Source organism: Acipenser ruthenus, chromosome 9 (assembly GCF_902713425.1).
Source record: "Acipenser ruthenus chromosome 9, fAciRut3.2 maternal haplotype, whole genome shotgun sequence".
In the NCBI taxonomy this organism is placed as follows: Eukaryota; Metazoa; Chordata; class Actinopteri; order Acipenseriformes; family Acipenseridae; genus Acipenser; species Acipenser ruthenus.
Window position 1 is genome coordinate 31627958 of NC_081197.1, and position 20901 is coordinate 31648858.

At 38.0% G+C, this 20901-nt stretch overlaps 1 pseudogene; it reads right to left on the bottom strand.

Annotated features, from left to right (window-relative positions):
- Positions 1-1921: 1921 nt before the first annotated feature.
- The window catches only part of LOC117406222 (UDP-glucose:glycoprotein glucosyltransferase 2-like), a 53118-nt pseudogene continuing 34138 nt past the window's right edge, over positions 1922-20901 (bottom strand).

A 20901-nucleotide genomic window follows, 5' to 3' on the forward strand; every position in this document is an offset into this window, starting at 1 on the left:
ATTTGTTTTTTTAAAATAAGAAAGACTTTCCAGTCACAAGACACCAAAATGTGAGGCACACTGAATTAGGAATGTAGAGTCTTCTGGGTTTGCGATACGATATACATCTTCAGTAAATGTATGCTTAACTGTGGAACAATGCAATACTGTATTTTCAGCCAAGTCCGCCTATAAAAAGGTACACATGATTCCTTATTCATCAAGCTGATTTAATATGTATCCAATCTGATCAGTTGAAGTTGAAACAAATACATATGTAACAACTGAAGCCATGAGTGCAAGTACATATCATCGACATAGTAAGTAGTGGATGGTTGGATTTTGGTAGGGATGGAACCAAAGTTTCACATGACATGGAACCAAACCCTGCAAAGGACTATTAATGGTAGCAAGTCAGAGGAAGAACCTGTTAACTGTGTTTTACAATCACATCAAATCAAACTTCAAATGTTTTTTTTTTTTTCTTAGTTTCAAAAAAATGTTAATTATAAACAACTTGAAGCAAAGATAGCTTCAATTGCTTCTGGCTGGATAGCATGCAACATAAGGATGACATAATGCAATGATATAAGAAAGCAATATTTGCACTCAACCAGCTAAGGCTAAATCACTGCAACAAATGCACAGGCTATACACATTTAAACACAATATATTTGCATGCACAGAGGAACTTATTTTACAGAAAGGGCATTCTGGCACTAGGATTTTAAAGTCACTCAAACTCTAACCAGAGCAGATTGTGCGCAGCTCCTTCACTGAAGACACCACTGATTAGGAGAACATGTTGCTCAAACAATAAATCCCTGGATTAATGCCTTGAGCTCTTGCAGTCAGTTTAAATGGGTAAAAGACAGCTACAGCATTGCTATCACTCATCTCCACAACAGCTGACACAGTTTCCCTCAAGCAGGGCTAGAATCTGTTGAGCTGCTGTTCTGTTTCTTTTCTCTAAATCTAAAAAGCCTGCTTCCAAGCAGCACAGGGTGTGATCTGCAGTGATACAAGCAGTTCTCTATTGGTGCCTGTCACCTACCAAAGTAAAAAACTGCTTTCCCTTGTCTCCATAGAATTACAGACACCCTTATAGTATTTACTGTAGCAAGGACATCAAGAGAATGGGAGGTTTTAGCTAACAGGCAGTGAAGTCTTGTAATCTGCTGTATATGCCAGGGTTGGCCAAACTTCCTGACCTTAGGAGCCACATACCAACATTTTCATATGGCCGAGAGCCGCAAGACAGATATTGTAAAACATGAAATGTTTGCCAGCAAGACATTTTAAAAAAAAATGTCATTCTCTCAAACATGCTCTCTACAACAGAATCTTGCAGTTACTTTGTGCAGTACAGTAGTTGTTATCTCCTGATGGCAGCAAAATATACAAGAACAAGGGAGAACATTGCAGAAGCCTTACAGTTTGTGTCATTTATATTGTGCTCTAGATCTACAGTGTATTAAACTTTAAATATAATACTATGGTGTTTTTCCATAATTTCCAGCTGCTTATCCGGTGATTTCGACGTGCTGCACAGGCTAGTCACAATGTGTGCAGTATTCACTGTTGTCTTTTCCATGACAACAATGCTAATGTTTTCAAGGCCGAAATAATTCAGTGTAATTCATGTGTTAAAAGAGCACAACTGTCTCTTGGCCATTTCGGCAGTACAACGTCATAATGAAAAAAATACAGTACATCATGGAATTTTTATACAGCACTGTCTATTCCTACAATGCATCTTGCATTGAGAAAGCAACACGTCTGGAATCAGAATGAAGTTAATTATTATGTAATACAGTTCACGTGCAGTCGTCTTTTGGTGAGTTGCATTTTCAGAATCATATCATCATGTACAGTATTACAACACTGCACGTTAAAATATTGCCCTTAATCCACAAAACCAACAAAATACATCCTATGTAGCCTATATCTGAGATCTTTTTGTAGTGTTCTGTGGAACACGGGCAATCGTTTATCCTGGAAAAAATTAAATACAGTACCTGAAAGCAGATATACGCGTTTATCATGTTTCCCACACAGCACTTCTTGTGGTCTGCTCTATTTATATTGTAATTTAGACAGACACCACCTGGTTTCAATAAGCGGTAAACTTAACACGCGCTGAGACACTTAGGAAAGTTAGCACCTTTAAGTAAATCTATTTTTTATATCAAGTCCCTCCCCCGGGGTATTAGGGGAGAGAATTTGAAAACATTTCCATGGATTACCATTCTTAATTGTATGTAAATGACTCGCACGAGGTATCTTTTTCCATGCGATTCATTTTGCGTGCAGTCATTTGCCTCTGGTTAGTGAATATAGCAGGTGTACAAAGCACACAGTAACTGGCTTACTGCGTGGTAAACTGGTTACCGCTGTTTAGTGCATGAGGCCCTTAGTGAAGTAAACAAAGAACCACAATATACACTAGAATAACAAAAACAAGGTTCTTGTAGGTATACCTACCTTTACATTGATGATTTTGCTGTGGAAACTATTTAACTCAAAGGATAGAAAATGAGACACCGAGAAAACATATGACAGAATCACTCTGCAAACTAATGCCAAAAGAACATAGACAAACACTTCACTGAAGAACACAGGATTCATACCAGAACACAAGCAACCCAACTATCACCACAGCAGTTATACTACACAAGAGAGAAACTACTTTTCCTTGATTTAAACACCTTCCTGTGGACATACACATTGACAAACTACATGATAAAATATATTGTGTCATAATGGATCAATAAATCCCCAAAATCTTCATGATTCCTCTGCACTATCACAGACCTGTGTCTCAAATTAATGAGTGAAATCTCTCTGTTAACTATAACAATCCAAAGTCCAAAGTGGTGAGAAATGTCTGTACCGTACAGAAATTAATACCAGCCGATACCTTTTGGATCAGTCACGATGGCTTCATCTACCACAAATGAACTTTAGGAACAAAGGATCCTAACTAAGCAATGAGTGCAAGGGCAAAGGCTACATTTTTCAAAGGAATGAAACCTTTTTAAATGGCAGATGTTCTGAGCTATTCCTTTCTAGTTTTAGTGTGTTCATTTTTTATTAGAAATGTCCTTTGCTGATAAATAGAGCCTCAAGAGAGCAAAGGGCAGTAGAACCTGTCCTTCTATACCACTTGAAGAACAGTTTGCATTTGTCAGTTTAAAGCAGGTTGTCAAAAGGTGTTATTTTGAGTTACTACCTGGCAAAATCTGAAGTTGCTGGAAATCAGATGAGAGCTGCAAAGCAAATTAAAACATGGTGCCATAAATAAAAGAATCAAGTAATATTATATAACACACAAGAACCTACACTCGTGCATCAGGCATCACAGCCCAGACCTCTAGTGAATGTGTTCATATGTCAGTTTAGACAATTTGCTAAAGCAAGAGCAACATACCTATAAAACAAGCAACTTTTCTATCAGTATTCACTGATAAGCTGTCACGACTCGTCGACCCTTTATGACCTGAATGCAGGGAATTAGCCTTGTCCTGATGAAAGAGGCTTAAAAGTTATTGTTCACAGTGCAGAATGCTTAGATTGATGGGTATTAGAACTGATGTTTTTTTAACAGAAAACTATCTGGCCAAAGCGTGGAAGTAGTGGATATCAATTTCTATCCCACCTCATGGGAGGATTCATATCTCATTCTTCCCTGTCAAAGACAAGCAGTAATGCCATTGCTTACTGGACTGGGAGTTGTAGTGAAAAGTATTTTCATCTAGATTTGCCTTATAACTAGAGAAGGCCCTGTAACAACCACATGAATAATGGCCCTGTCAGGATGAAAAATTAGATCTCCTTTTACCTTTATGAGTACAAGAGAAGAAATAAATCATAATAGATCTGAAGGTTCAGTGGGCATCCTCCAATCCCACGACCAAGCCAACTCGAGACCGGATGTCAGTGAGCTAGCGGCCTCTGGAGGACAAAGGCCAGCCCTGCAGGTGTCTTCTCTGCGCTGCGCTCACTGGGCACCTGGCAGAGTTTGCTGTAGCAATTAGGAGAAGACTGCTTTGCCTCCCTAACCCACGGGAACGCCATAGCCAATGCGACGCTCCGTTAGGAATCCCAAGCAAAGACTGCCAACATGGTTGTGCTTTCACCAGATGAGCCACTCGGGGACCCCTGCTGGAAGCATTTTAATGTATAAAAAATATATATATAAATGATAGTTCTTTTTAATGTCGACTATAGAGAGGGAGTAATTGCGGGCTATATTTGACCAAGACGTTTTAGTGCCCCGTTCGGTCAGTTTAGTTTTAGTCTGGCTGTGAAGATTTCTGCAAAATATCACCATAGCAGCCAGTTATCATGTTCATCATGTAAAGAGTGACAGGCAGAGATGGATGGATGGACAGACGCGGTTCGGCACAATTGTGAAAGAGAAAGGCTGACGTAACATTGCCAGTACAGGTATGTTTCAGTCAGAAAGCAATGATTACAGTTATCACTAGCAGTTCAAATTGCCCTTCCTGTTAGGCATAGCTGTTCTCATCAGAATGTAGGCGAAGATATACAAATTTGAATATTGTATAAAAGTAAAAAAAAAATGAAATCTTGATACCAGTATTTCCCCCACTGGCCATGCACCTGAAAAAGCTTTATGAAAACATTTGTAATTCTGTACAGTAATTACAGTTGTGTACTACAACTCGCTGACTGGTAATCATTGTAAAACATGATTTAAAACTATGTGCATTCTTTTTAAATCACAGGATTTAACATGAAAAAAATCCATATTTCTTTTGTTTGCGCTGATTTCTGATCATTTTGAATCCCTTAGCAACAATTGCTAGAGGTAATTCTGAAATTACCTAACAACTATTTCTTTATTTTTTTTATTCTAGGTGGGGGGAATACGTCAGAAGTAATTCGTCTTGGCCCCGCCCAGTCCTCCAATGTTCTGAGGTGAGAAAGTGTAGCTTTGCAAGAGCAGGGTGATGTATTATTGTTTTAATGTTCCAACAGCAGTAAAAAATGTATGCAATGCATTGGAGTAAGGGAATGATGATAAATGTTTTTGTTAAGCTATCAGATCTATAATAATATTTATAAAAGATCTATAAAAGAATATTATTCCCTTTAAATATTTGCTGTATTGTTTACTCCTTTTTCTATTTGAAGTGTCTACAATTCTAGATGACACATTTCAAATAGGATTTGTCTTGGTAATAATGATTTCCATTACACGAGAGTAGATGTTAAAACTTCATGCTGATTTGACCTTGGCTCTCGCCAAGATAAGCACCAACTAAGACGTAGCTTTACAGTAAACTAATGTGATCCATCTGTGTCTGCATCCGTTTGCACTTCCTTCCATATGATGATGTAGATATCCTTCTGTCTGGTGTTGATGGCTGAAGTGTAATGCTGGCTCCAGGGATCAGCTTATTGCCTCCCTAGTGCATCAGCACACACAAAGGCTGCGATGCTGGCTCCGGGGATCAACCACAGTGCGGCCTCCCCAGCGCATCAGCATGACAGCCGTCTGGATTGAGCTAAGTAGGGTATATCTCTGGGGTCTTCAAGTGGGCACCTTCCATCCTCAGTGTTTCGTCGACTATATAATTAAACAAATAATCAAACAATTAATGTAACCAATAACAATACGAATGCTATTGCACCAATAAATAGTTTTTTTGATGGTTTCTTCTGTTTTAACAGTCAGCCGACAGAAGCATTCTGGCATGGTTAAACACTAAGTCTCCATGAAGTCAGAGCTTCTCCCAAGTTGCTCCTCATGGGAGGGAAAGGTTACTGTGAATAACATCTGCCGACAAATCCATCTTATCTCCTCTGTGCTCAGCATCTTGTAGCAGGTGATGTTCACCACCTGCAGAGGATAGACCTCTGGGTTTGATTTATGAAGGGAAGGTCACCTGCTTTTTAGATTCATAAATCAAATGCAAGCCACTGCTAAATGTGTATAGATTTTTGTATTTTTTATTTAGAGGATGTTTAATGATAAACACAGCTCCCTGTGGCAGATACAGGCTTACCTTTCTCTAGCCCAAGTCATGCTCTGCAATACGATCTGTTACGAGAACATCATTTTGTGAATGGTGAACAATGTTAAACATTTTCAAAATGAAATGGATTAGCCTTGCTGTTTTACTGTTGTACGGGATTCATATTACAGTAATACTACCATAACTATAAAGCCTGCCTCCTAAAATCACGTAACACCTACATGAAGGGTACTATAAATATGTAAGCCTAATTTGTATTGAATATGTAACAAAGCAATACTCACGCAAATATCTGATAGATATCTTCTGACCTTTCTTTACGTAACCTTAAGCTCCAGGCACCAGGATTTGCTTTTAATTGAAAATAGCCCTGTATTAAAACGACAGAGAAAACAAACAAAAAGGCTTATATATTTCTACCTCGACATTTTAATTTTCAGAGTGCTTTACAACAAAGACTGAGAAGAAAATTGTTTTTGATGCAACAAAAGAATTCATTTCTTATGAATCACGGCATTAATGATTTTTCTGACTAAAGTTTAGTAAATGCAAAAGCTCTGAATGTTGATAAGATTGAGGGAGAGCAACAACTAATACTTTTAAAATAGGACCTTGCAACCTCTTTATATAGCAGTCAATTTTTTTTACCACCAGAGAATATCAGTCATAAGAAACTGTTTATTTCTCCAAACTCAGCCCAGTGCACCTGTGTGCTTAGGTTAGAGGCGCGCTGATGTTTATATTGGCAGCATAAAGCTTTAATAAAGCTAGCAATTTTACATTGCGCAGCAAATGAAGCAAAGTGCATTCAATGGGGATACTGCAATAAAAGTTCAAAATGAAAATATTCATCTCAGGAAAGTTATTGATTCTTTGTTGTTTTCTGTAATCCAGGTTTTCTGTTGCCAGTTTAACTCTTTCCAGGGCTAACACCCAACCTCTACAGGCAGCTATGGCCTCGTTTACAAATGACTTGTGGCACCCAGAACGGAACGCTCTTTATCGATCATCCCATCATCGTGCTTTAGTTTTCTGTATTTTGATGTCATCATCCCGTCATTGTGCTTTAGTTTCCTATATTTTGATGTCATCATCCCGTCATTGTGCTTTAGTTTCCTATATTTTGATGTCATCATCCCGTCATCGTGCTTTAGTTTTCTGTATTTTGATGTCATCATCCCGTCATCGTGCTTTAGTTTTCTGTATTTTGATGTCATCATCCCGTCATTGTGCTTTAGTTTCCTATATTTTGATGTCATCATCCCGTCATCGTGCTTTAGTTTTCTGTATTTTGATGTCATCATCCCGTCATCGTGCTTTAGTTTTCTGTATTTTGATGTCATCATCCTGTCATTGTGCTTTAGTTTTCTATATCATCATCCCGTCATCGTGCTTTAGTTTTCTATATTTTGATGTCATCATCCCGTCATTGTGCTTTAGTTTTCTATATTTTGATGTCATCATCCCGTCAGCGTGCTTTAGTTTTCTGTATTTTGATGTCATCATCCCGTCATTGTGCTTTAGTTTTCTATATCATCATCCCGTCATCGTGCTTTAGTTTTCTATATTTCTATGTCATCATCCCGTCATCGTGCTTTAGTTTTCTATATTTCTATGTCATCATCCCGTCAGCGTGCTTTAGTTTTCTATATTTTGGAAATGTGTGCTCCAAGCATGGAACGCTTGGAGGGGGCAGGCCAGTGCCAGTTTGGTATGATTAACATCATTCTATGGGGCAAAATGTGTCAATTTCATTGGACAAATTGAAGAATCATCATCATCATCTTTCTGAGACAGAGATAGACGTCCTTATCCCCTGCAATCCTGTTGCTTGTTAACAATTGATGGAAACAGAGGCGCAACACCACAATAATAGATGGTAGATCAAATTCCCATTCTTTATCATTTATTATTCAAAACAATCAAGCAATGTTTTGGCCATACGGCCTTCAACAGGCTGTAGTGAATAGACAAAGCCTACACCATTAAATACAGTAACACTTGAGCTCAATTAGTTAATTAACGACACAATCATTGAACATTAGCAATTCAAATACTCATTATAATAAGTGCAAACAATGCTATTATAATACAACACAAATATTTGAAAACTTGTATTTTATAAATCACACATTAAGATTACCGCCCTTAATTTGATTGTATTGTATTTTCAAAAATAATTATGTCTTATATATATATATATATATATATCATCTGATCTCCATGAACTCCACTTTACCACTATGGTGCCTTGTATAATGGGGGCAATTTTTACTCCCAGAGTAAACTGTAACCCCAGTTGTCACATCGAAGCAATGCCCTTCAAGCAGCAGGTACTCCAGTTCATATTCTGCTTTCACAATGCCGTCAATCTGTATCACAAGTACCAGATTACTGTTTTGAATCTTACTGGACTTTACTCTTATAAGCTAGTATTTTTACTATAAGTTAACTGCTCTTAGTGGAACTCACTGTTAAAGGGTATATAAGGACCTTTTTATTTGATTGTGTTAGATGGTCCCATGTGTTGCTACAACTGTTTATGTACGGTGTGTGTATTGTTTTAATTTTTTTTTTTTTTTACATTTTGACCACTTTTTTAAAACTTTTAAATTGCATTCCCTGCCTCAAGATGGCTTCCCATGTACCCGCATGGACCTCTCAGGACTACATTTCCCATCATCCTCCTGCTCACTGGTAAATCCATCTTACATAAACAGTTGTAGCAACACATGGGAACATGAAACAATAAAATAAAAATGTCCTTATATACCCTTTAATTGTAATTATTGACTGTATTCTTTATTTTGCTCTTATTAGAATTTGATCTTTTTTGCTACTGATTTTATTGAACTTTACAACTGCTCTTCTGTAATACAATACTCTGTAATGTGATATTTTGTAACAATTGTAAGGTCGCCCTGGATAAGGGTGTCTGCTAAGAAATAAATAAAAAAATAAAAAAATAAATAAATAAACAAACTGAAATGCTAATTACCTTCAGAATAGTTAAATCACTGATATACGAGCAGTTATATAAACCTGGATCGGTTCAGTAGCTAGTTTTCAATGCTTAATGAAGTAGACCGCCTTCCTGGCTTAGAGATTTTCACTTTTAAAAGGTTTAAGGTGTGGTTAGATATAAATACACATTTTGTATCTACTTTTTCTTTTTTAATTATCATTAAGTCTGAACTTTTTTCTTTTACTTTCTTTAATCGATGTTGCCCTTTCAACAGCCAGGGTTTTCATTTGCAAATATGTCTACATTAAAAAAAAGCCACAATGATTCTACAATTAGTTTCTCCAAGAAGAGATCCAGCTTCTTACCTCCTGCAGGTGGATGTTATCAAGGTCATTTGAGCTTTGCACAGCTTCCACCAGCCAGCTCTCTGGTGTGATCATGTTGAGCGTGAGAAGAGGAGATTCAGGCATTTCTAGAAACTTTGCTACAGGCCCTGGAGACAGGGTGTTATTGGCCAAAAATGTCACATCAGGCGCCAAAACATTGCGATAAAAGCTGCAGAGATCAAATGAAAGTTACATTATGAGTAACCAGCCACCTAAGATAGATAGTGAGTCCAAGGCTGTGTCCCTGTCTACAAAACTGAAATAAGCATTTCGGGTGAGGCTGGCCAATACTTAATCAAGTTGTGTTTTGTCACTGTGGCAGTGTGGCAGGGAAAGCCCTGCCAGGGCACAGGGATATGTGTGTGTATATGTGGGGAGTATTGGGTGGCAGGGACGGAGTTAAAATCCTCCCCACAAACACATGTGGGAATGTGGCTGGAGCCGTCAATTCAATACATGTTTAAATGATTCCTTAAGGCTCCAGCCACAGGTGCATAAATAAGGTGATCATGGGTGTTAGTTAGAATTGTGTTGGTGAAGGAATGGTGCGGTGTGTGTTTTGTTTGTTTGGAAAGTGTAAATAAATGTGTGTGTAAGCGCTTGACTACAGCTTCCTGGTCTCGGAGTCTCCTTGGCAATGTGCAACCTGTCACAGTCAGTCATGTTTAAAATCAAGACGCCAGGCTCAATCCAATTAACTTTTTAGCTGGGTAAGCATTTTGATAATATATAAATCCATGCTATAAACAGATCAAAATGTGAAGTTCTGTTTATTTGGAATAAATCTAAGGGTCCTAAAATTGCAAGGCATGATTTGAAATTATAATGAATTGCAGATACTTAAAACTTAAAAAAATACTTGGAAAATCTTAAGTTGTTAGGGAATAATTGGATAAAACATGTTTCAATCAATACAAAGTGCCCTCTCAGTTGTCCTTGTTATTACACACTTATTGAACAGACAAACTAAAATCCCAGTTTACACGCAGAGAGATTTTTTACACTTATTGAATGCAAGATGGAAATATGCAGGGTCAAATAAATAGGGCCCGGTTTTCATAAAAGAAGAGCTGCTTGAAGTACAACTGTGGCTCACCTGAGCACCACCTGACTGCAGAATGACTCTAAAATCAAGGCTTCACAAGCATGCAGCAAATATTAGGAAGGGGATTTATATACCATATTTGCTGTCACAATTGACATTTTCACAAGAACTTGAATAAACTTAATAAAAGCAAGATTATCTGTACCTCTGGTAATGTGTACAAGGCTTTAATGGTTATTGGCAACCAATCTCAAAAAGCTGCCCTTCAGTGGCATGAATGAATGGTGTTTGACTTGGGCACCTCAACCGATATTTTATTTATCTTGCAATGCAATTGCTAAGTGACACAACCCTTTACACTGCTTGTTAGCCATCTTAATATTCACTTCCAGGATTGTAAAATAATTATATTGGTATGAAAAGAGTAATATTTTCTTTCATGTAGCTATTACTTGCAATTGAAAGAATACAGGTACCGTATACATAAGCCATCAGAAGAGAGCAGCATTTATGTATAGGTAAGATGACTGGACTTCTAGTTCAGCCTTTTCTATTCCAGTAATGCTGAGATTTCATAAAATGCAGATCTCCTTTTAGCCAAGAAGGGGATCTTTATAAACTGGAAATTGACATTTTCATTAGGGAAGGAGGTGCTTTGGATAAAGTTTTTCCTGTGTTCAAAGAATATATCATTTTCCAAACATTCAACAGTCCTTTGGCTTCAACTGGACTTTAATTAATCTGGCTCAATGCAATTCTCAGAAGTAGGTGAGGAATGGGGGAGCCTGAATACAATAACGTTGATAAACAACTCCAGTGTTTTTGCAGCACGTTATTAGTTTTAGTTCAGATGGCCTACGAGGCAGAGACTTGTGTAAAAATACCACTGACCCTCGGGTGCTTGCGCACATAAACAGAGTTTATTATATTCTGCTGCTAACCTCTTCAGAGGCCTCTCTGAAAGCTTCATATTGATGACTTGGCCAAGTACCTGAAGGAGAAAGGGTTCCACTTACTTGGGAGAGAGAAATAAATACTGCTATATATTAAGCTTTGGGATGTTGTTTAGAACAGAACGTTTTGCAAATATGTTAACTTCACTAGGTGTGGTGAAGTTAACGTAATCCTTCTAGGAAACAACTGCAATAAAAAACACAATTTAGAAATGCCAGCTGTTTACAGTTGAGCGACAATAAAGGTGCATTACAATACCAATCTTTGGGGAACTTTGGTGTACAGTAAATATCTGAAGACCTATTCTGTTGGGATGTTGTCACAGTCCCTAATTATGGGATGCTGTTGCCAAGTGACATCAAAAGAGTACATTACAAGATATTCTTTTCATAAATCAAATACAGTTCTTCTGTTTCTGACTAATTTAGTCAGTAATAGTGCTTATTTCACTTAATTCATTACGAGAATTGTATGGGTTTTATGAAGAAATACGCCCCTTTTGAATGTTTAGTCTGCCATTACTTTAAGTCTGCTAAATATGAATGTATGTTTTTTTAAGCAGTTTTTTTTCAAACTATTGTTTGTTATTGAATTATATTTAAACAGACAATTTTGTTACAACTCTAAACATTCCTACAATACTCTATTAGGAGACAATGGTAAACAGTATCTGGCAAGCCAAACTCACACATATTGTTAAATCTTTGACTAGCACATTAATTAAATTCCACAATTATGAGTTCTCATTTTGCTCGGCTACCCAAACTATTCATGTAAAAATACAATCATCTGTGACAGCGTTTGGGATATGGAAATCGGTGGTCTGAAAACTGCTCTGTACTGGAGTTAAGAGCACCAGGTCAATTTTATTTTAATGAAATTCTCATATTGTTGTTTCTTACATTCCTTTTGCAGTGATTTTCAATATGATGTTTATCACTAGTATTTTCTAGAATGAGTACAACAAAACACATATTCAATTGTAATGGCATGCAAAATTACCTTGTGCTTTAGTGCACTTGTCTTTCTACACAGTGCTAAATATATTAGGAAAAAAAGCACATACGATGTTATTTAGTATTTTAAAAATGTAGTAACTTAAAGTGACACATGAAGGTTTCTCAGCAGCAATATTTGTTTTATGTTCTACTCTCCTTGGGTGTATATAATTAGATTGTTTACAACTAATACATTTACTTTGTGTTGAAGGTTTGAATTTCATATTACTGGAACGCTCTTATCAATAAATGATACCTAACTGCATTTAAATCCCTTAATTACAGTCAAAGGTTTAAGAGTAGAGTTTAGCAGGCTGGCAAATACAGTAGGCAATTATATTGGAGGCGGGTGTCACTGGTCAGAAGCTTTTCTGTTTGTAAGGGGTGGTGGTGGTGGTGAGAGAAGCACAATGGTTCCTTTAATTACTGGACATGGAAGAAACCTCATACTTGCTTGATTTCTTAGTTTTTATTAGAATACTTTACTAAAAATAATACATGGCACATGGCCACTTGGGTACCTGTTAGCAAAGGAATAACACAGGTGCATATATAACGTCCTTTAACATTCACTGAACGTGTAACCTAATATGTATCTGGATCTGTGCACTTTAGTACCTGACTCTGACATTAAGTTATTTCTATTGTATACACGTTTTTTGTGTTCAGAAACACAAGGGAATCGTGTTTTTTTTTGGTTTTTTTTAGGAAGTGATTTATATTACAATAATATAAATCATAAGTTAAGTGAACTCCCTGTGGTCATAGTGTTGGAACAGGACAAAAATTCATAAGGAGCACTGACTCAGAAAGTGGCAAATTTACCCCCCCCAAAAAAAAAAAGTGTCAAGTCTGGCATCGCCATTGCTTCAGTCTACAGTAGTCAGTTCTGAGGGTGCTATATATATATTTTTTTTAATTATTATTGATAATCAAATGATATGCACAATCTGTCCTAAAACATGCCACATGTACAAAACACAGCGAAGTTAGCATAAAGGTTCAAATGAAACAAGACACAATGCAGTATTGCAGTGGGAACTAATAGCCACAGGAATAGAAAAGTGGGGCCCATTTGTAGATATCGCATCTTCTTTAGTTTATATATCCAAATTTGGATATCTACAACCAAGGGACCATATGAACTTTCTACGTATGTGAATTCCATCAAAAAACATGGACAGAAAAATAAATACAAGTGCTACAGAGCTTAAACAAATTGCATTCCCATATCATTCCCCACAAGAATCCCGAGTTGGTCTTTCATTGGTCTTTGTGTTTGCTGGACATTGTACAGAAAAGTAATGAGTTCTTACGATCAATAAAAGGCGCCACTTTTTGGGCCTCCCTGGTGAGCGGATTCACAACCGCTACAACATCATAGTAAACTTCATCTCCTCAAGGTGGTAGCTGTACTACACTGGAATACAACAAACCATAAAGATTACAACGGCAAGGTGTGTTTTGCTTACAAATACGAACAAAACACTAGATGGCTTGAACTGCATTCCTGCAGTTATATTTATAATCAAAACGTTTGTAGTGAAACTCCCATCTGTTTGAGAAGCACACCGAAGTCACAATTTTGTGCCGTTTCCGTCATTAAAAGCTGCTGTCAACAATTTTCCCAGTGAAAGCCCCCGCGAATCAATGGAAAATTACGTTTCTAGTATGTCAGCCTTAATTGCAGAGTTTGAGAAGCGGTTTGAAGAGTTCAGTGACTGACAAGGACATTCAAATGTTCTCTTTTCCTTTCACAGTCAATATCGATCGAACTTGTGAAAAACTTCAGTTGGAAGTGATTGAAGTGCAGTGTGATGACACGCTTCACAGCCGCCTTCAAGAGCTGCCTCTGACAGGATTCTACAAGAGCCTAGACAAGACCCGTTTCCTTCAATTGAGAAGGCATGCAGAAAAAAGATCTAGTGTAACCGATGACCCTCTCCAAGACATACTGCGACTCACAACCACAAATATCACACCAGGTATCGCCCAGACACTCAAGTCCAAGCCTCAGTTGCACAGCTTGCATTAAAACATTGTAACCTACAGACTAATGGTGAATATTTTTTTTAATCAGATGATATAACTTTATACATGTGCATATTTTACTATATCTAAAATGTGCTTATATCAAATGTAGCATGTGCAGTTTGTAATAAAGGTTATGTGGCCAGCAGGGGAGGGGCTGAACAAGGTCCAGTGTGGTCCAGTGGTTAAAGAAACAATATTATGAGTTCTGCAGAGGTTTATATTCTCCAATATTGAATTTTCAAAATATCTAAATATAAATATGCCTTTACTTATGGTTTACCATCATTTTTAGAATATGATTATATTTTTAATTAAGGCAGCCCTGGGTTGTGACTGCAAGACATCACTTACGCCTTATCCCACACCATACTTAACTTAACAGCCTTGGGTTATACCCCTTTGTAATGAACCTCTGTCTAATGCATAGACTACCCCTTCAAGAGTTAATATTTGATATGAAGCTAATTTGCATATCTCCACCCAAGTAGCGTGTAGAGTACAAGGCTTGGTGTCTGGTTGTGGGGGAGGGGGTCAAGAGGATCAAGAGGAGCTAGTGAGAGGATCAATACTCTTTCATACTGCACTACTTACTGTTTCCTTTATTTGTATTCTCTTTGACTCCATCACATTTACGGAGTTGTATTGAGAAAGTATTTTATATCTCTCTGTGACAGAGATCGAATGGCGCTTGGTGTTAGATCTCCCTCTCGACCTGTGAGGGCACTGTGTAATGGGAACAGAGTACCCTTAACTAAATGGCACGACAATTTATTCTGTAGGGTAGGTGGATGTTGGTCATTTAGGAAAGGGGCGGAGCTATGGTATCCAAACTCAATGACCCAGACGGTAAATGGTGTGGCATCAGAGGATTGGAGGAGCGGATGCGCTCGTTAACCTAGGGGTCATGAGCGAGGATATAAATAAGGGACTTAGCATACGTGATCTGTTCCTTGGTAAATGGTTAGTGTTGAAAACCTACAAGGAGTCTGTGTGCTGTATCGTGAACCATGAGTTTTGTCTTGCGTTTGTTAGTGTTTTGTTAACTGTCGTCTGTTTTTTTAATAGACTACCAGTTGCACGATCCGGAGCTGTGGCGAAAGCCAGCATAAACCCGGACATCACTTTCACCCCTGCATTTTACGGAGAACTGTATTACACCACTTGCACGTATTCACTATCAGTAAGAACTGTGTTTGTGTTTTGTGTTTAGTGCTGGTGTGTAAAACTGGACTTTTGGTTACGGGTCAAACCCGGGGAATTATAAATACTGAGTGATACACGTCGCTGTATCACTTACAGGTGTTTGCCATAAGGCTCTGGACATTGTTAATTTAATCAATAAATACCCTTGCACCTGCAAATCATTGTCTGTTTCATATCCGCTCTGCACTGCACTCACCTGTATTCACTCACCACTTTGCCACACTCTCTGACTATCATATTTGCAAAGTTGCATCTTGCGCTTGGTGATCAACACCTGCAAATAAAAGGTAACTTTTGTTTTACTTGAAAGCATCTCGTGGATTTATGATTTTCAACAGTCAAGATTGCACCCTTCATACAGTTCTTCACACCTTGTACTCTATATTGCACCTTTTATATACCACCCTATCAGAAACACCACAGTACTGTCTCCCGGGTAAATTGTGCCCCTTGAATATATCACAAAGAACGCTGTGTGTTATATTAAAAAAATGACAGTATTAACCAATTATGTCCTTTATCACATGTGTGTTATGTAAGGAATGAAACAGAAAATGCAAACAGAGGAGTTACCATATCAGTGAAAATACAAAATATTATTACACTGTTATATATTTTACCTTTCTATGTGAATTGGTATCAAATATACGAATGAACTAAGGGGGCGATTTGATGAACTTATACCCTGCGGGAATATGTCGCAGCTAGATTTTATTAGGTTGTCTCTCCTGTCTGGTTGCCTAGTTTGGAACAGAATGAAAAGGGATATGAATAGAAACTGCTTCAGCTTTGTATTCTTTGTGTCTTGTGCCTTGTGCCTTGATGCTGGTACATCAAATCAGAAATACCCTGATGCACATATGCCAAAAAAATGGTCTTCAAGCCAGTAATTTGTGACAACTGCATGATGTGGGAAATCCGCGAAAACCCAACAGAGCTCAACCAAGTTTGTGTAAAGTGCCGCACGATCCAGGACTTGCTTCAGCGATTAAGCCTGCTAGAAATGGAGCTGGAGGAAATGAGACAGCAACAGGAGCTTGAGGAGCTGACACACCCACAATTCATGGAAGTCTGCACCTCTAGCAGACTGAAAGCCACCAGGGAGATGGAAGAGAGTCGAAACAGCTGGGTTCAGATAGGCAGAAGCAGGGAAAAAAAGAAACTTCGTCAAACACAACCACCAGAAATCAAAACATCCAAAACATTTAGATGACCAAAACCAACATCAAGAGAATGAAAGAAACAACATCCAGGACCCTATAAACAGTGCTGGCCAGGCAGCAAAAAGAAGGGAGGTCATGATTGTTGGGGACTCCATATTGAGAAACACAGCAAGTTCAGTTCGCAGTTTGGACCCCCTTACTACAACAGTGTGCTGCCTTCCAGGAGCCTCAGTCAAGCACATCACTGAGAACGTGGACAGGCTCCTAGAATGAACAGGAGACGACCCGGTAGTAGTCGTCCACATCGGTACAAACAACGTTGGAAGAGATAGGCCAAGATCCCTGCAAAACAAATTCAGAGAGCTAGGAAGGAAATTAAAAGACAAGACCAAAACTGTGGTATTTTCTGGGATACTGCCGGCACCTTGCAAAGGATCATATGGACAGCTGGAAATACAAAATCAAAATGCATGGCTGAAATCGTGGTGCACACAGGAAGGCTTCACCATTCTTGAACATTGGCGCACATTCTACAACAAGGACTATCTATACAGGTGGGACGGACTGCACTTAAACAGAAAGGGAACCAATCTACTCGGAGAAAGGATCCTTCAGGAGGTCCAGAAGCAATTAAAACTAGAAAGGAAGGGGGGAGAAAACAAAAAAACAGAAGGGAGACCACATCAAAACAAGGGCAACAACTCAGGTAAGACCACTATTAAATGTATTTATCTTAATGCTAGAAGTCTCAGAAACAAAATGTTAGAACTTGATGAAGCTACTGCACTAACAAGTAACTACGATGTGATAGGTGTTACAGAAACTTGGTTGTCTGAGAGTGATGGAGACGAATATAATATTAGTGGGTACACACTATATAGGAAAGACAGGCAGGACAGAAGAGGCGGAGGGGTAGCGCTTTACATAAGAAATAGTCTTCAAGCCCAGGTGTTAAATCAGGACAAAGAAAACAATGCAGAATCAATATGGGTCAGAATAATGGACATAAATTCAAAGGGCATAATAGGAGCATGCTATAGACCGCCAAATTCAGACGCTGAGCAAAATAATCTGTTGTGCAATGCCATTCGAAATGCATGTAGAAAAGGAGAAGCCATACTAATGGGGGATTTCAACTTCCCCCGTATAAAATGGGAAAACCCGATGGGGGGCACGACGGACCAAATTGAAATGGTGGAAATGACAAATGACTGCTTCCTAACGCAATTTGTCAAGGCACCGACTAGAGGGGAGGCATGCCTTGACTTAGTCTTTTCAAATAATGAAGACAGAATAACTAAAACAGAGGTCAGAGAGCCATTGGCAAACTCAGACCACAACATGGTCTCATTTGAAATATTTTTTAAAACCCCAAAAGTAATGACTAAAGCTAAGGTTTACAATTTTAGAAAAGCAAACCATGAAGGTATGAAATGGAGACTAACAGAAGTAGATTGGAGTAAAATAGAAAAAACATCCACAGAAAAAGGATGGCTGTTTTTTAAAAATGTAGTACTAGAGGCACAAAACAATTACATCCAAAAAGTAGACAAATCTAAAACAAAATGGCCAAAATGGTTTAATAGATCAATTAAAAAAAAAATTCAGCGAAAAAAGGCACTTTACAGAGCATTTAAAAGGGACCAAAAACAAAGTACACAGAAAGAGTACTTGGAACTGCAAACACAAGTCAAAAAGGAAGTTAGAAAGGCCAAGAGAGAGATAGAAATCAATATTGCTAAGGGGGCTAAAACCAATTCCAAAATATTTTTCTAATATTAGAACTCCAAGAGAACATTCAAAGAGGAGGTTAAATGTCTAAGAGACACAAATGGCAAAATCATAGAAGAAGAAAAAAAAATAGCAAATATATTAAATGATTACTTTTCACAGGTTTTTACAAAGGAGGACACTGACAACATGCCCGACATGTCGACCTGTTCCTATCCAATTTTAAATAACTTTAGCATAACAGAGGCAGAAGTGTTAAAGGGACTAGGAGCTCTTAAAATAAACAAATCCCCTGGGCCAGATGAGATCCTCCCAATAGTACTCAAAGAAATGAAAGAAGTTATTTACAAACTGCTAACCAAGACCATGCAACAGTCTCTTGACATGGGTTGTACCGACAGACTGGAAAATAGCAAACGTAATACCGATCCACAAAAAGGGAGACAAAACCAAACCAGGTAACTACAGACCAATAAGCCTGACTTCTATTATATGTAAACTTATGGAAACTATAATAATATCCAAAATGGAAAATTACTTATATGGTAACAATATCCTGGGAGACAGCCAGCATGGTTTTAGGAAAGGGAGATCATGTCTAACTAACCTACTTGACTTTTTTGAGGATGCAACATTGAAAATGGATAACTGCAAAGCATACGGACATGGTTTATTTAGATTTTCAGAAAGCTTTTGACAAAGTCCCGCATAAAAGATTAATTCTCAAACTGAACGCAGTAGGGATTCAAGGAAATGCATGCACATGGATTAGGGAGTGGTTAACAGGTAGAAAACAGAAAGTACTGATTAGAGGAGAAACCTCAAAATGGAGTGAGGTAACCAGTGGTGTACCACAGAGATCAGTATTAGGTCCTCTGCTATTCCTGATCTACATTAATGATTTAGATTCTGGTATAGTAAGCAAACTCGTTAAATTTGCAGACGACACAAAAATAGGAGGAGTGGCAAACACTGTTGAAGCAGCAAAGGTCATTCAAAATGATCTAGACAGCATTCAGAATTGGGCAGACACATGGCAAATGAAATTTAATAGAGAAAAGTGTAAAGTATTGCATGCGGGCAATAAAAATGTGCATTATAAATATCATATGGGAGATAGTGAAATTGAAGAAGGGAAATATGAAAAAGACCTAGGAGTTTATGTTGACTCAGAAATGTCTTCATCTAGACAATGTGGGGAAGCTATAAAAAAGGCTAATAAGATGCTCAGATATATTGTGAGAAGTGTTGAATTTAAATCAAGGGAAGTAATGTTAAAACTCTACAATGCATTAGTAAGACCTCACCTAGAATATTGTGTTCAGTTCTGGTCACCTCGTTACAAAAAGGATATAGACACTGTCAAACCAGGGGACTTCTTTGACCTGAAAAAAGAAACAAGGACCAGGGGTCACAAATGGAGATTAGATAAAGGGGCATTCAGAACAGAAAATAGGCGGCACTTTTTTACACAGAGAATTGTGAGGGTCTGGAACCAACTCCCCAGTAATGTTGTTGAAGCTGACACCCTGGGATCCTTCAAGAAGCTGCTTGATGAGATTCTGGGATCAATAAGCTACTAACAACCAAACAAGCAAGATGGGCTGAATGGCCTCCTCTCGTTTGTAAACTTTATGTTCTTATGTTCTTAAAGATAGCATACCAGTAGCTGTGTAAAAACGTTCTGATGCAATAAAGACGATCAAATTCTATGAATGCGAGCTTCAAGATTTAAAAAAAAAAAACATTTCAAAAAGGATACAACCAACATCCAAGGTCCCGTCGCAGAGTGTCCCGCCACATCGATCATCCCGTTACACTGGAATCAGAACACTGCTGGCAATAGACTTACCAGGACTTACCCATCCATTGATCACAACAACCACCTGACCAGGCAGCTGCTTGACAACGTCTTGGCAGAATAACTGTTGGGTATGAATGAAATCCACTGCCAGGTTGTTGTGCTTCTTCTCAAAGCCATCGTTATCCATTCCCTAAAGAAGCAGTAATGAATCATTCCTGGCGAATAAATGAATATCTATTGTTCTGGAAGGAGATGATTTATTACTCATTTCCAAACATTCACTGGGCCTGCTCTCCAGTTGTACTCGTATAGCCTGCTGAAAACAAAGATTTCTCCAGTACATGAAATATGCAGGTGGAGGATTACTTATTTATTGACTGTCTTTTAAAATGTAAGCAAACTGGCATGAGACCATTTAAAAATAAATATTTTACACATAGACGGCAAAGCTATGAGGATTTATAAAACTAAATCAAACTGGATTAATCAATGGTGACACTATGTCTTAGTTTAATCTTCTGTGGACCACTAATACCCTATTCATTTTAGCATCCACGTTTTCTTTACAAGTTGAATGTAATTATTATGAATACAGGATTATTTGTGACAAATGGTTTTGTTAATATGGTCAAAT